Genomic DNA, 15,415 nt, shown 5'->3' with positions numbered 1-15,415 from the left:
AATTCTACGCAAATCTGAAATAACAGTTTTCCGAAATTTGTAATTCTTTTGGCCGACTGTTAATAATTCATCCGACAATTTTCTCCCCACAAGGGAAGTAAGCTCGCCCGTTACAGCCAGAACGCATTGAACGCGCAATCCTTTTCCACGTCAGCCGAGCTCCGCGATTTGATTAATGAACATTCGAGAGAGAAATTCTTGAGTTATATAATACGCCCATATTTTATTCAATGCGCGGTATCAAATGCCTGCAGCCCGCTTTTTCACCAAATGTAGAGTAATTTTTCTCGAGGGACGAAATATCCTGTTCCTAAAAACAGTCACGCGATTTAATGCATTCCATCATTATTTCATCATCGTCATTGCACGGTGAGAAATGAATTTTAAGACGAAACGCAATCGTATTTCGGTACGAAGAATTCGGCTTCACCCTGAAGCTTCAGGCAGTTCGATTCGATTAAGATTGTAATTTATTGGCTTCGGTTCGGCAGAGATTAAAAAATACCGAAGTGATCACTGTGGGCGTATCGATGCTATCTTCAATTCGCATTCCTTGCTGCCGATTTACACGATTGTAGCCGTAAATTAAATTCTCAACGATATTCAAGGAAAAACAAATTTCTGTCATGGTGACAAACGCGTCCAAGTTCATGAGCTGCAGATTATAGTCACAAGGATTCGGGGTTTAAATTGCGGAAGCATTTCTTCAAGGGTGGGTGTCTTTGTACAACTTCTTGTACCTACCGATTCTCCGTTTTTCTTTTTCATGACGTAGCATTTCGCAGAAGGTATGAAACTATAGGTTTGTAAACATCTGATTCCAAACACAGATTCCAAAAAAATTGATCTGCTCCTAGTTGTAAGATTTCCTGTCAAACAATCTTTGAAAATCTCTATGGTGAACGGGATCATTTTAGACTCGAATAAAAAAAGAACGCCAAATATATCATATACTTCAACATTTCAATTATTAAAGCTTTTCTAAAATTGTTGATCAAGTTCAATTTGGTTTAACGGGGTTCATTTGGTCGTTGATTACGAATCCGACCCCAAAATTTCAAAATTAAAAATGACAGATCCAATATGGTGGACCGCGATCCCGAGTCACTTGATGTTGCCATATTGGATCCACCATTTAAAATTTTGTAGTTTCTACTTCAGAGTCGTAATCAGCGTCCTGAAAACCTCTCGAGTACCGAGTTTCACCAAAATCGAATGATTTTTTGAATTTTTGTCCACCGTATTGGACCCGAAATTTTGAATTGTCAAATTTTCAGTTCAGATTCGTAATCAGCGGCCTGAGAAGTGCGCCTGTACCAAATTTCATCGAAATCCATTCGGTAGATTTAATGTGCCCCCGAAAGGGTTCAATGGAGAAACCACATTCTTGTGAGCACGGGTTAGAGTTGGGATAAAAATCTGTAAGAATTAGGGAATCATTTTCGAATTACTTGAAACCGATTTGTAGGGTGAGCCAGTCGAAATTCAAAAATGACCTCTGCACGGACCACCCTGGTATACAGGCACGTACGTACATAGCATGATGTAGGTATGTATAATTCATCGGAGGCAACAAGCAATCAAGTGAATCCTGGTGGGATGTCGCACGGCCACTTGAGTGGATAACTTCTATTAGTTCGAAGTTACCCGGGGGACATTTGGTCCACGAAGTCAGGAGCTGAGCCGAGACCGTGTGGAACTGCATCTGGGAGCTGCTGTTGCGGGATGTAAACGAGGACGAAGCCAAATCCGGCAGGTACCACAGCCACAATTGCCAAGATGTCGTAGGACGATTCACGACTTGTGCCCAACTCTGCAGGTGGGGAAAATGACCGAGTCAATTATTGCGGTGTCACTGAAACCCGCCCGCCACCAACGCTAATTTCATCGTAGATGAAGAACCAGTGGGAAATTGCGTTGGCGCATTTCTCTCTTTATCTCTCTCTCCCTCTCTTCGTCCAGGACAGTCGATTATTATTCCATCCTTCTCACGCTCACTGCCCTACTCTGGCCAACGACTCGTTAAATTTATGCCATTTACTACCCGAATTGAATTTCAAGTTCTTTATACAACTCCCCTGAACTAATGGATACCAAAGTGCTTAGGAAAAACGGCAGGACACACCTTCTCGGATATCTTATACCACGTGAATTATGAACCCAACTCGAACCGGTACACAATGGTACGTTTATAAAGGATGCGAATTTCGCCACAGCCTTGCATGCTTCGGTTTTTTTTTATGCCACCCTCTCGTGCCACCTCTATGCCACCCTCTCCAGTCTAAGCGGAATCTGATTCTCCGCAACTTCTTGCCCGCTAAATGATATTTTGATCTCGAATTGCACCGCTCTGCAACGAGTCTAATCAATAGTCGTTGATTAGGGTGAACCAAATTCGAGAAACACGTACCAGCTGCTGTGCGGGGAGGGACGAAAAAAATTGTGTGATTAGTTCGGGTTGATTTATTTTTATTTTCTCTAAAACGAGAGGACGTTGAATTGGCGCGTTTTGTCGTTGAACCCGCGATGAATGCTAATTGCCAAATTGTAGAGGACCATCGGAGACTCCAATTTGAATCATAATAGTAGACGGCGCGGAATTGGGGACTTCTTTTTGTCCGATGAGCCTTGACGTGCCTCGCAATTATTTATTCCGGCATCTTCGTTGAATTTCAATATCAGACAATCAGCCCCGGACCGAGTGATTCGTGGGATATCGATCTGAATTACACCGATTGCAGATTGACTCCTATTTCGCCCAGACAGAAAAAAGTGAATAATAAAAAAAAAAGAAAAAAAAATGTAAGGGATGTATGCCATACGGCACGAAAACGATGAGAGATCGCGTTGTTATTTTCATCTCGAATGCCAATTGCTCCCGAAAGTTAACGACACTCTCCGTCGTCAAAAACCAATTTCGTTAATAGGCGTATATTTTATTGCCTATATATCCTTTATCGCCGCCTGCAATCTCCGCCAATCGGAAGGATCTTTTTTATAGAGAGCAAACGGTTCGCCGTTTACGAACGATCTGGTGGCTTTGCGTAGAAAACAGCTTACACTCGCTACATAATTGATTTTCTTGATACTGCTGCGTGTCAACGTTATTTTCACGCGTAGTTTATTCGATGTCAGAAAGATTAACGCTCCACGTTTCCGATAATCTCTACGGACCGCTGTTCCAGGTTGAAAAAACTTTTACCCTCACCCCCCTTCAGAAATTCCTCTTCAATCTTCTCTCTTTTCGTGTAATTCCCGCGAATGTATAGGTATAAGAACTGTGGTAGGCAAAAATTTTCTTCGTCATCTGCGCATTTGAAACAATAAGCTCGACATTTCTGAATTCCTTATCATGAAACTTTATCGACTAATGAATTGCACCTAATTTCTGTCCACAGTCCGCACCGAGGGGTGGAATATAAAAGAGACGTCGTAAACGAAAGAATTCCCTCTGACGCTCGGATCGTTTCAATGGAAAGTATCCTCACCGTGCCCTGTGATCCAGGAGAAACAGATACTTGGAAAGGACGCAGATAAGAGAGGTACTGGCAGTTCAAGATTATGACCACAGTTTGAGAGTGCACTCGAGTGGGATCTTCCGGGGTAAAATATCGCGCTCCCGGAAGGCAGCGACGAATCAACGCTACAAATTGCACCAATTTTCACCGTCGTCTACGGAATCATATCTGGATGATTGAAAATACGATTATCACCGGCTTTAGCCCCAATCGCTTGAGATTAGAAGTGAAGAGGATCTGCCACTTTACAGTCTACTAGATTCGGCTCGTATTATGGATAATTTACGCGTTTTAGTCACCTACTGATCCTGCAGCGTGCATTGCTTGGCTTCTACTCGGTTTTCGAGATTTGGTAGACTCTCTCGGTCTTGCTGCAACTCTGCTCAAATTAGCAGAGACCGTGTAACTTTGGCGATTAACGTCAAACAGTTATAACACAGTTATTGATTGGTATGTACTGTGAACTTAGAGATATCAAAGATCCCCGGTATTACTAATTCCGTACCAAGCAGGATATTGCTGTGCGGAAACGATTTTATTCGCGTTTTAATTCCGTCGATATGTAAATATTCCCCCATCATCAAACATTCTGGAAATTAGGTTTGCATCTTGGCTAAGTGTCGGTAAGTGGCGGTATGCGAATCTGTATCCAGAACCTGCCTAGGATACTTACATGCGTATCGAGTGGCTAATTGATTCTCTTCAATTTTTATCATCATCGATACAAAATTTATAAGTCTTATAACGACGAGGAATTCACCATCGAACAATAATTTCCAGAGATTCCACAATAAACCTAAGTCTTCTGTTTTTGTTATTCTAAGCCTATTTGAATATTTGGAGCGTAATTATACCATCATTTCCGAACCGATTAATCGCGCTGCATGGATACAATCCCGTTCCAAGCTCCACTGAGCATAATCTACCAAAATTATGATAAATTTGTCAGGCAGATTCAGTTTCGAACGCGTTTTACAAAAGGCCACAGATTTTTCTAGAGTGACGAGACTATTTCGTACAATGCACACAGAAATTAACTTGCTGTTTTACTCTGCACAGTCCGTAATAGAATTGGAACGAACATTTGCGACCCATCGGTATCTCGGTAGCGGAAGAGCGGAGCTTTCGGACTCCTTTGAAGAGTCCTTTCTGCTCGGTTGCAAGCTTCTTACAATCCTTCCGTGGCAAAAAAAGGTTCGCCAGGAGCGTACTAACGAGTGGTTTGAACGTAGAGAAATATCAACCCTGTAAAGTGTCCTCGATACGAAGAGAGAAAGACAGAGAGAGAGAGAGAGAGAGAGAGAGAGGAAGGTTCGAGAATTTCTTGAAATTCCACCGTGAAACGCAGCTCCAGGCATCCCCCGGATCAGTGTCGGTGACTCAAAGCCGACTTGCCCTGTGATTCAGGAAGGCATCGCTGTGTAAGCCGTCTCTGCAGCCCCGTAAAAAACGACCGACAAAACGTCCCGTTAAATTGTCTCGATGTCCAACGCGGAAGTTTCGCCACGGCGGAAAACCGGAGGGTATGTACCATGATTTCATTTATTACCGATATCGGTTCGCTCTCTTCCCCGCTCCTCGTCCTTGTGCAGAGCCCCCATTACCGAAGTATAACACAGGTATAGCAGGCCTGCACCGCACTTCGAAGGGACGAACCTCGGTGTATTTTCTGCACTGCGGCGCAAGTGTCTCAATCGAGTTTTACGACCATACTGCAGTTTCATTGCAACAGTTTTATTGAGTCCTCTTCTACGCTGTATCGTTTATATACGGTGCGCAGAAGGAGAGGAACTGCTACTCGACTATCTTAAACAATTTGTGAACTTCACGTATCGAATGTTCCCTGTTGAAAAATTGATAACAAGGTTCTAAACGTACACGTGGGGACAATGAATCTGAGACGGCTAATTTTTTACACTAGACAGTTATGTTGGCTACACCGAGAAACTTACAGCGCCATAGTCGGCCGAGCGCGAAACTAACTTAATCCCACCAAGCATAACATAACCCATGACCGTCGAATCTAACCTAACAAATTGACGTGTCGATCCAATAAGTCATTATCCCCGCGGTATTCTAAGGTTAGATTTGACGGTCATGGGTTATGTTATATTTATTGAGATTCAGTTTGTTTCGCGCTCGACCGACTGTGGCTCTGTAAACTTCTCTGTGTTGCCAACATAACTGTCTAGTATAAAAAGTTAGCTGTCTCAGATTCATTGTCTCCAAGTGTACGTTTCAGTCTCTTCTAAGCGTCGTTAGCGTTATAAATGAATCATCGATTAATTCTTCAGCTCCGTTAACCCTGAAAAGAAAATCCTTTCTACCTGCACAAGGAATATATATATATATATATATATATATATATATATGATATATGTATATACTGGGTAGATAATTAATGGTGATTAATGATTGCTTAGCTCTCTTTCTCTCTCAATCTACCTTATTCTCTCTCGCCGAACAAGCGCAACACTTTTTACCATCCCGTGAGTTCTTCTTTTTTTTCTAAACGTGGTACCCAACTATAATTATTAATTAGCCTCTTCCGAAGGTAGTCGGCTACCAACGCCGAAATATCTTATACTGTACGCAGCTAAGGACGAAAGTTGATAAACCGAAGGGTACCTAATGAAAAATATCGGTACATAATTTAGACGATATATGTTCAAGTTATGGAAGAAGTGCTTAACGGGTAGCTGCGAGGAGGCCGTACAGATAACTCGCGTCCATTCGAACTTGATAATTCAACGACCGAAAGGACGAAACGCGAAGGATACTCCTTGGAGAGCTCGCCCGCTATAGTGTAAGGTATTGTATAGTGTATATAGATATTCATATATACATGTATTGTATACGTACCTACTAACCCTATGGACCTTATGTAATAAAGAAACCCATCTTAACTTTGGTATGATTCAAAAAGTAAACTTTTCAAATTGTAAGAAAAGGTTGTATACGAATCCGAAGGACTTCACGAGATAGAGATAAGACTGGAGTATTTTTTTTGTACTCGATCCAGAGCCAGAATCATTATAAAAATTCGAATTTTAAAAGTGGAGCCCGAAAATCCTCTCGAGCGATTCGACGGTTAAAACTTGCGCCAAAGTTGTGTACAAAACGTTTCGGTAATTTGATATAAACAATAGAACTCACTCAGAGGAGTGTAAATCGAATCGACTCTAAACTCTCGGTAAAAAATTTTCCTCCTCTCCTCTCTCCGGTTCCAACTTTCGTTCTTTCTTCTTTTGCTTCTTTCTCATGATCTCGCACTTCAGCGGGTTCAAGTTTAACGCGTATATTTCACCCGAGACCAAAAGGGTTTCGTCGGCAGACAAAGTTAATTCACCGAGTTAGAGCCACTTCGCAGGGGGCGGGGGGAAAACTAAACCGGGACAGGACGGGAAAATTTTATTATACGTATATACGAAATACGCGTTATAGCTGTATAAGGAAACGGTCGGAGTTTCAGGATTAATCAAACTTCAATTTTGCTCTGATTTAGTACTTCATTTAATACAGTTCGTCGTCGAACTTCTTTCCACACCTGTCAAAGATAATTACGCATCAAGATACCGACGAAAATTACATTTATTATCCTTGATTCCTCAACAATACTTAGCTAGATTTCGCGAATCAGTTTTAAACATTCACGTATACACACGCTATTATACACTAAGAGATATGTGTGGCCTAAAAAAAAAAAATTTCCGCCAATTTATACTCGATATAAAAAGGTTGGGACAAGAGGTACAATTCAATATTACATAATTTATATTACACGGAAAATGATAGAAACTAAGACAGAAAATATGATTGATGGCTTGCAAAACTGACCAATTAATAATTAGTAAGGATGGATTTACGTCCTGGTGATACTATAAAAAAAGTTCATGAAAAACTCCTTATTTAATAATAATTAAATATCGAGCCTAACGACGGCTATTAATTTCAACCTACATAAATTATGTAGTTAATGGCTGTCAAAAAATAATTTAAAGCCAGGATTTAAGACGGCGAGGCTGCATTGAAGCAGTTTATACATGAAAGGCAGCTGCTTGATGAATTAATTTTTAACGTTTAATTGTACATTTAAGCTGCTAAATTGAGAATAACGCTTTGATAATATTAAACGAATCCAGCGTGGAGAGAAGAATGGGAAACGAAGGGAGGTGAAGAGGGGAAAAAAATGTGAGGAGGAGTTAAAAAATTGTTTTAATATGTATTCGAATATATTAAATTAAAACTTGAGGTTAACAGCCCGAATTTAACAAGCCCGCTACGTCATGAGAACGTGATATTGTATTAAAAAAAAAACAAAAAAAAAAAAAGAAACCAAAGAAACTAACGAAACAAAAGAAATGAAAAACAATAGTAATAACAAATAATGCCTGGGTGGAAATTTAATAAAAATGACTTTACATTTGGAGATAAAAACGCTGCAGGAATGAACCAAGACGCAAGCAACTTCGGTAGGAATAGAGGTAATCTTTTCTCTCTTGTTATCACATTTTTCGTATTTACTTCTTGTTGCGAAGACAGGGCTCGTTAATCCCAAGAACCAGGCACTCGGATTAGAAAATTTAATATGAAACAAAGAATTGTATAACTTTCTATGTACGTATAATATGTACACATATATACCCGGTACCTTGGCCCTCGTATTTCACCCTCCTGCACCCTAATGAATCCTCAAAGCGAGTTATTGCGTATTCCCTTTCATCCCCTTCTTTACTCTACTAACGAACTGCAGCAGTTTTCGTTTACATCTTATACGCGAGAATAATTAACGCAAATTTGTCACAAAGGATTTGCTCAAGATGAAGCATATCGGATTTATTGTCTTTTTACAATGGTAATATATACGTATATATATATATATATATATATATATATATATATATACATATAATTAGGGTGTTTCGGAAGAAAGTAATTTGCGATTTTTCAACTTGATGCACCCGAAAAATGTATGCTTAGGTTAAAATAAAGATACCGCAAGTAACGTAGAACCTGAATCTTATCACAGAATCTTTCTTTTGACCTAAGAAAAAGACAAAACTTTTTAGCGGGTGCCAATTTGGAAAATCCCCTTTTTTACTAAAGCACTCGAATGTGTAAACTATATATTTATATGAGTTCAAATAGCGTGCGTTATGCGATCAGCTATTGCAGATATTCTATAATGATAATTATAACGCATGAAATCCGAATTTTGAACATCACATATTCAGTCTTCCATCGTTGAAACCGTTCAATTTATAGAACCGAACTTTTGATTGCAAGTTATTGAAGATATACGTATAATTTTTCACTGTAGAGGCGAAAATTTTTATAGGTACCGAGATGCAGTCGTTTAAAACTTTGAGATTGAATATTGCTAAGGGAAGTTTCGTTTTTTACAGACGTTGAAATAATTTTTGACTAAACTATGCTGAATGCGGATAAAAATACGGGATATGAAATCAGTTCACAGATATTGAGAAAAAATTCAATAAATTTTTATTGTATAATGATCGGATTCTTTCTGCTCATTCTATCGTATTATCGGAAAAACAGCGCAAACCAGTTAATATTTTATTTTATCTGAAACAATTCCGGCATAATTTAGAAGAGTTTTAATTAAATTTCAAGAAATATTAATAACCACAATTTAAAATTATATCGTACTTTCTTCACCTTAATTATATAAATTTCTAGGCTTACAGAAAAGCAACAGAAGCGCAAGTTCACGCGGTTATACCTTCTGTATGCGAGTTTTTTTGATTTTTTTAGCCATCAGCTATCAACGTCTTTCCATCAAGACGCATTCCGTACACTCAAATATGGTTCACTGTATTCGTATTGTTGATTTTTTAATTACTCGGTATTTAGGAACAAATGCGGTAAAAATACAGTCTCTTAACTATTTTCATTACGTATTACAGCCAAAAAAAAAAAAAAAAAACATACAGTTGAAATACGAAATGGAAATTAATTTCGTAGCTCAAACAGAAAATGAAGTAAGTGAAACTATTCTTTTTTTATTGTGGTAAAACTTACATTATTTTCTTACATTTGTTCCTGTAATTTGATGTTGGTCGAATAATAAATCGTTCAATGCCTACCTAATGAAAAAAAAAAAAAAAAAATGTCGCTCATAATCAAACAAACAGATTTAATTTTGCAACAAGCAGAAACTATGGCATTGAAAATTGTGATCACAGTAAATACTCGGGTATAAAAAATATTCTCATGATTCCAACGATATTGAAACCGTGATATTGTAACGTTGACAATTTTCCTGTAATTTCATAGTCGCTATAAAAAAAAAAACGAAAAATAAAGAAAAGCTTCTCAGTCTCTCACTCTTTCAGACAGATGTCATGTCCACATTTTGGATCATTTCTATTCGTATCAATAAACCTAGTCTGGACCGCAACTGGTCGGCAGGGAAGCTGTAGCAGTAAAGCCCTGAACAATCCGCTGCAAGCCGTATAACCCGAGTGCACGAATGCATGTATAATATAAAGGAGGAAGCAACAGCACCTGCTGTATTGAGAATCGATATAACCTATTCGGTATCGGATTACGTGCGCTCAGTCTGCAGTTCGCACACCTCCAGCATCGTCCATTGATGCCGTTTTTCCTTTCCATTTCCATACAGTAGATTGGAAAGATTAACAGGCTTTTCGATCTCTCAGCTCGTTGTCAGTCGTTCGAGACGTACAAGTGCGATTCATTTATTCAATCTCGATCCGTACATCGTCGCTCGTGAATCAATTTCTCAAGTGTATAAAAATACTTGTAGTTTATTCAGCAGCGATATCGCGAGTCATTTTTTAACTTACCGTTTCTTTGTTTTCAGAGAAATAAGGAAGTTGTAATTACGTTTTGAAGTTTAGAGAATCACCTCCAATCATTTTCAGATGTACATCAATTTTTTGTCCGACGATATCTCGTGAATCAGTTACAGGATTTCAATGATTTTGGAGACAATCGACGCGGATTTTCCAAACTTAGAACTGTTGAGATTTTGGGTTTGATCGGTTGGGCACTTTTACAATTATTTAAATGACGATATCTTGAGAATGGATGAATGGAATTGAATGAAAATTTGTATGGTAAGATTTTTTGGGTCGCTAATCACGAATCTGAAGTCTGATTGCGAAATCCGAAACGGTGATCCAATACGGACGAAAAAATCTAAAAATATTCCGATTTTGGTAGAAATTGGTAGACGGAGGTTTTTTGAGTCACCGATAACGAATCCAAAGTCAGACTTACAAAATTTGTAACGTTGGATCCATTTTAGTGTTTCAAAATTAAAAAAAAAAAACGTTATATTTTCACGTAATGTGGTATCCGAGGACTTTAAAATTGTCGATCACAAATCTGCATATTTAGTTCGAAATTCGATTTGGATATTGTTCTTAATTGATTGTTGATAATTGCGACTCAATTGTTCAGCGTATCAAATGCGCGGCACTTAATCGTCGAGAAAAATCGTTGAAAATACAAGTTCCGAACAACTCTTGCCATAAATCTAATGTCCCGTTTCTTAGTAATATACATTTTCCTCAAACCATGTCAGACTTTGAGTCCGCATCTTTCGCGTATGAAAAATTATCGCGTGAAACTATTTAAGTGAAAATCGAAAAAGTCAGTGACGTGCAAGTGATTCCAACGCTTATTTCGCGAGCCCTTTTGTTTCAAAGTTTCGTACGTGTCTTATTACAGTTTCGTCATAAGCTTCGTCACTCTGGAACTCATAATTCTGTAACTCCGATTCGAGGGTTTCCGACATCCGCCATAAAGAGCCAACGACGAAATACCGATTTTGCTTATAAGTTAGCACTTATTTAGCAAACTATATTGCGGTATTATAGGTGAACCCATTCGGGATAATCGTGTATACATGCGACGAACCCGAGATTGCCTGAGGTGAAATGATAACAGATCGTGCGATGCGTGAAACCCTCGGCATTATAACACGCAACTAAACTGGCCTGTTATACACTGGATTATAATAGCATGATAAACCGAGTGACAAGCTGTGCACGTGATGTAACTTGATATTCTCATCTTATCCCCCCAAAGTAATGCGCCGGTAAAAAGATTTCCTGCAAAAACGAAAAAGAAGACCAAAAAAAAAAAAAACGATCGTCCGCTCGGAAATTTTTTCACATCAGAGAATCGTGAAGAAATTCTTAAGACATGAAGCCTATTCTACGAAAATCTTTTCCTTCTAATTTTCTGATATATTTTTCACATTTTCCTGTAAATTATCGACAAAAAAAAAAAAAATTGGAGGTAAAGAAATTTTGATTAATTTTTATTATTGGCGTATGAAATATTGTAATAATATTAATTTCACTTTCAAGCAGCACATCTAGAATCGCATCACCGTGTCGTATATTGTATATCCGTAATGTAAACCAGCTTCAAATTAAACATCATCTTGTTAAATGAGTAAATTATCACTCCGGGAGCTTTAGTGTCAAGTATAACCCCGATTCGATGATAATGGCTCGTTTGATCGGCACTCATCAATTTTACGATGAGCCAATCACTGTGCAGACAATTATGCACATATTGTTGTATAATATTTCATCGAATCTACTGGGTTAATTTGTTTTCAATCCTGCATTATCGGCATTAAAAATGTGCTGAAATAATCTATGCACTCGACGAAAAATTCAGTGAATTGCCGAAGCGTTAAATTAAATTTCGTTTCACATTTTACAAATTTTTTCGCCAATGACAACAGTGGGCTATATTAGTTATTATACCTAGGATTGTAAATTGTTATAACATACCTGCAGCAACGACATCTGCAAGCGTTGAGCAATGTCTGGAAAATAAAATACGTTATTTCCGGATATGAAGGGCTTTTATTTCCAGCCGGTTTATATGCGGCCTTAAACAAACGACTTGTCATAAAATACACATGATACATGTATACTACGCCCGTGGTGTCTAAATATTTTAACGGACACAAACCGAGCGAAGGGGCGAACCTAGCAGGGGACAGCAGTCAAGTTTTAATTGGTTAATTAACGCTGGAATAAAATGATACCTTGTAACAATCAACCGTCGCTGGAACGCGTATCAGCCTGACGATGAACAATAGAAAAAAAATAAAAAAGAATCACCCATCGCGGGTGAAATTTTCTCCTCTTTATCGTAATCATAAATTTCTCTATATTACCCGAATTAAATTTCGCGTTCGCTACCATACTTGCGGCGTTTCAATGCTAACGACAATAATAAGGTGTTCGTTGTCTTTTTCGTCATACTTTTATGGAATATCATGATTTACCACCATTCGCAAGTCACGTGTCAAAGAACAAGTGCAAATATTTGAATGCCTAAGATGCCTAAACTTTTTAGACGATCGTCGTTCTTCAATTTTTGTTTTCCCGCACTGACAAAAATTTCATTTGTTACAGTAACTAGAAAAATTCAGTACAACAGGTATCGTTAAAAAAAACTGTTTAAATATTGTTGGAATTACGAAAAACGAGGTACGCCTAACCATTTTGCGCTATTGTCGATCCTTTTTTGGTTATTGCAATGGAAGATCAGTTCGTGAGGTTTACTCTACTTTTTTAGTTAAACAAGACTTTAACGTAAATTTATTGTTCCACAAGCGTTAAATTTTCGCAACAGTCGCAAGAAAACATAGCAACAGCGATCGTAATAAGAAAGAATAGCAACGGATTCTAAACTTTCCGGTAACAGCTAGAAAAATAATTTTCATTTTGTACCCAGAACTATATTTTTCGATTGTGGTAAGAAATGAAAATAGTTAAGGACTGAGCGGTAACCGGACCTAAAAATTTCTCTCAGTCTGTCATCTGGGATAAGAAATGTGATTGCACTGTTCGTTGGAGATAAATCTCAAGTACAAGCGAAAAGCTGATCGTGTGTGCGTTTGGAGCGTGATCCATCATCCGCAAGATCCTCACCCTCATCCCGATTCTTGATCTACTTCTAATTGAAATCTCTATACGTACACGTATAATAGGTATGTATAAATATCCTCTACAGCGAATTCGGCGAAATCTTAGGTTGTAATTTATCACCATACACCGGTGGCCTTTCTCGACGATAATCCCTTCCCTGCACGTTCCACGGTCTATTATCTTAATTAAAAGTCAGCCATGCGTACTGTGCGATGCTTATCTTCCGCTGCATACGAATATAGATATACGTATAGTGCATGAATGCGGTTTGCTTTAGGTCGACTTTGATGGGAGGAGACACCATAATATTTGACGATCAAATTGCGCAGTAGGTCAAAATAATGCACGACACCGTCATATGTGTACTTAACGTATTCACAGTACACCAACATATGCACCTAAACCTGAGGTTTGATGATCGAATCACGTATTAATGTTTCACGATAGCATTAAGTTCAGCAACAGAGCTAGAATTTCGCCATATTGTTGCTGCGCGTGTTTCATTCTGCATGTTATCGTGTGATAGAACTGCTACTGCACTTATGATTAAAACGACATAACGCTTCGCGTGCGTAATTCGGGTTCAATGTCACTGAAGATTTGATTTTACGATAGAATGAAAATTCAATTCGCCGTGGTGCAACCAACGTTTCAATTCAACGTATTTTTAAATGACACGCTCTATTTATGTGGATTTTTTTTTTTTTTTTTTTATACAAAACCACTGTTTTAATGCAGACGTATACGATTACAGACGTGGTTTACAACGCGATGCAGTTGCAGTTGAGTACGTACGTTGATTCGATGTATACACAGATATAGGTATGTATAGCTACGGTTAACTGTACAGTAATAAGGCATGACTTATCGTTCATCGCTCGAGTGAGTTGCGCCTGTTTATTAACCATTGAAAAATATTTCACATTATGCACCGTACGCAAATGCCGTGCGTAGATTGTACAGACCACTTCGTGATAATTCAATTTTAAAACAGTCCGTTTGAACGGAGTAAGTGAGTAATGGCGCTATTGAAATTTGCGATTGATTCATACTGAAAAATGGAAATTACGCATGAGAGAGAAAAATTTAATCTTTTAAACCGATTGAAAATTAGCAGCGGTTTTAATTTCGTGTTATCGTCTCTGGAATTGGAATCCGTGATCATATTCGCATCACGTAACTATTTTGCAATTCAGACCGTCCAATCAGTTTTTACCGGGCATGACTATAATTGACTTCTTTTGCGTCTGACCGAATCTAAATATCGGTTGTTCTACGCAACACGTTTATTTCCATTGAAATAACGTTCGATGTAAAAGCATCGTCAGAGAAATCTTGAAAACTGTACAAAGATCAGCTCTCTACCTATAAATTTTTAATAATTTCATCAGATAGAGAATGACTTGTATTCATACCATGCATAATTCTTTTCAAAATATCCCAAATATAATTGGAAAGTATTACCGTTCCGATTTACTACTATTTGCAAAGATAAATTAGGTAACACAAATTGATTTGTTTAACATCATTTTATTCACAATCTTTTTCTTTTCATTTTTCTTACAATTAGTTCGAATGGTTTTAGCTAGCTCGCTATAAAACAAGCTGGACAGACCTGCCGAGAATTCAACTGGGCAAACTATTGTGAGCCCGGGGGAACATTGTTTGTTTAAATAAACGCCCTGTATCAGTTGGCGTGGCCAACTGACTTACCGATCGAAATACCTTGTCCCAATATAAGATAACGGCCCTATTGTTACCGACTAAATCGCCACGAGTATCGACTACCGGCCAAATCCATTTGAAATATTGCTGAGGGCTGATTTCGTGTCCTTTTGCTTGTTTAAAAAGATTACCCGTAGCTGGCTGTGTGTAGCAACGTCATTCATGAATTAGGCGATGATTGACTCTTATCGCACAGCGGGTACACTGCGATGCATAAATATACAT

Source organism: Neodiprion fabricii, chromosome 2 (genome assembly GCF_021155785.1).
Source record: "Neodiprion fabricii isolate iyNeoFabr1 chromosome 2, iyNeoFabr1.1, whole genome shotgun sequence".
Classification (NCBI taxonomy): domain Eukaryota; kingdom Metazoa; phylum Arthropoda; class Insecta; order Hymenoptera; family Diprionidae; genus Neodiprion; species Neodiprion fabricii.
The sequence above is the reverse complement of the archived record's forward strand: the minus strand, read 5'-3'. Positions refer to the sequence as shown.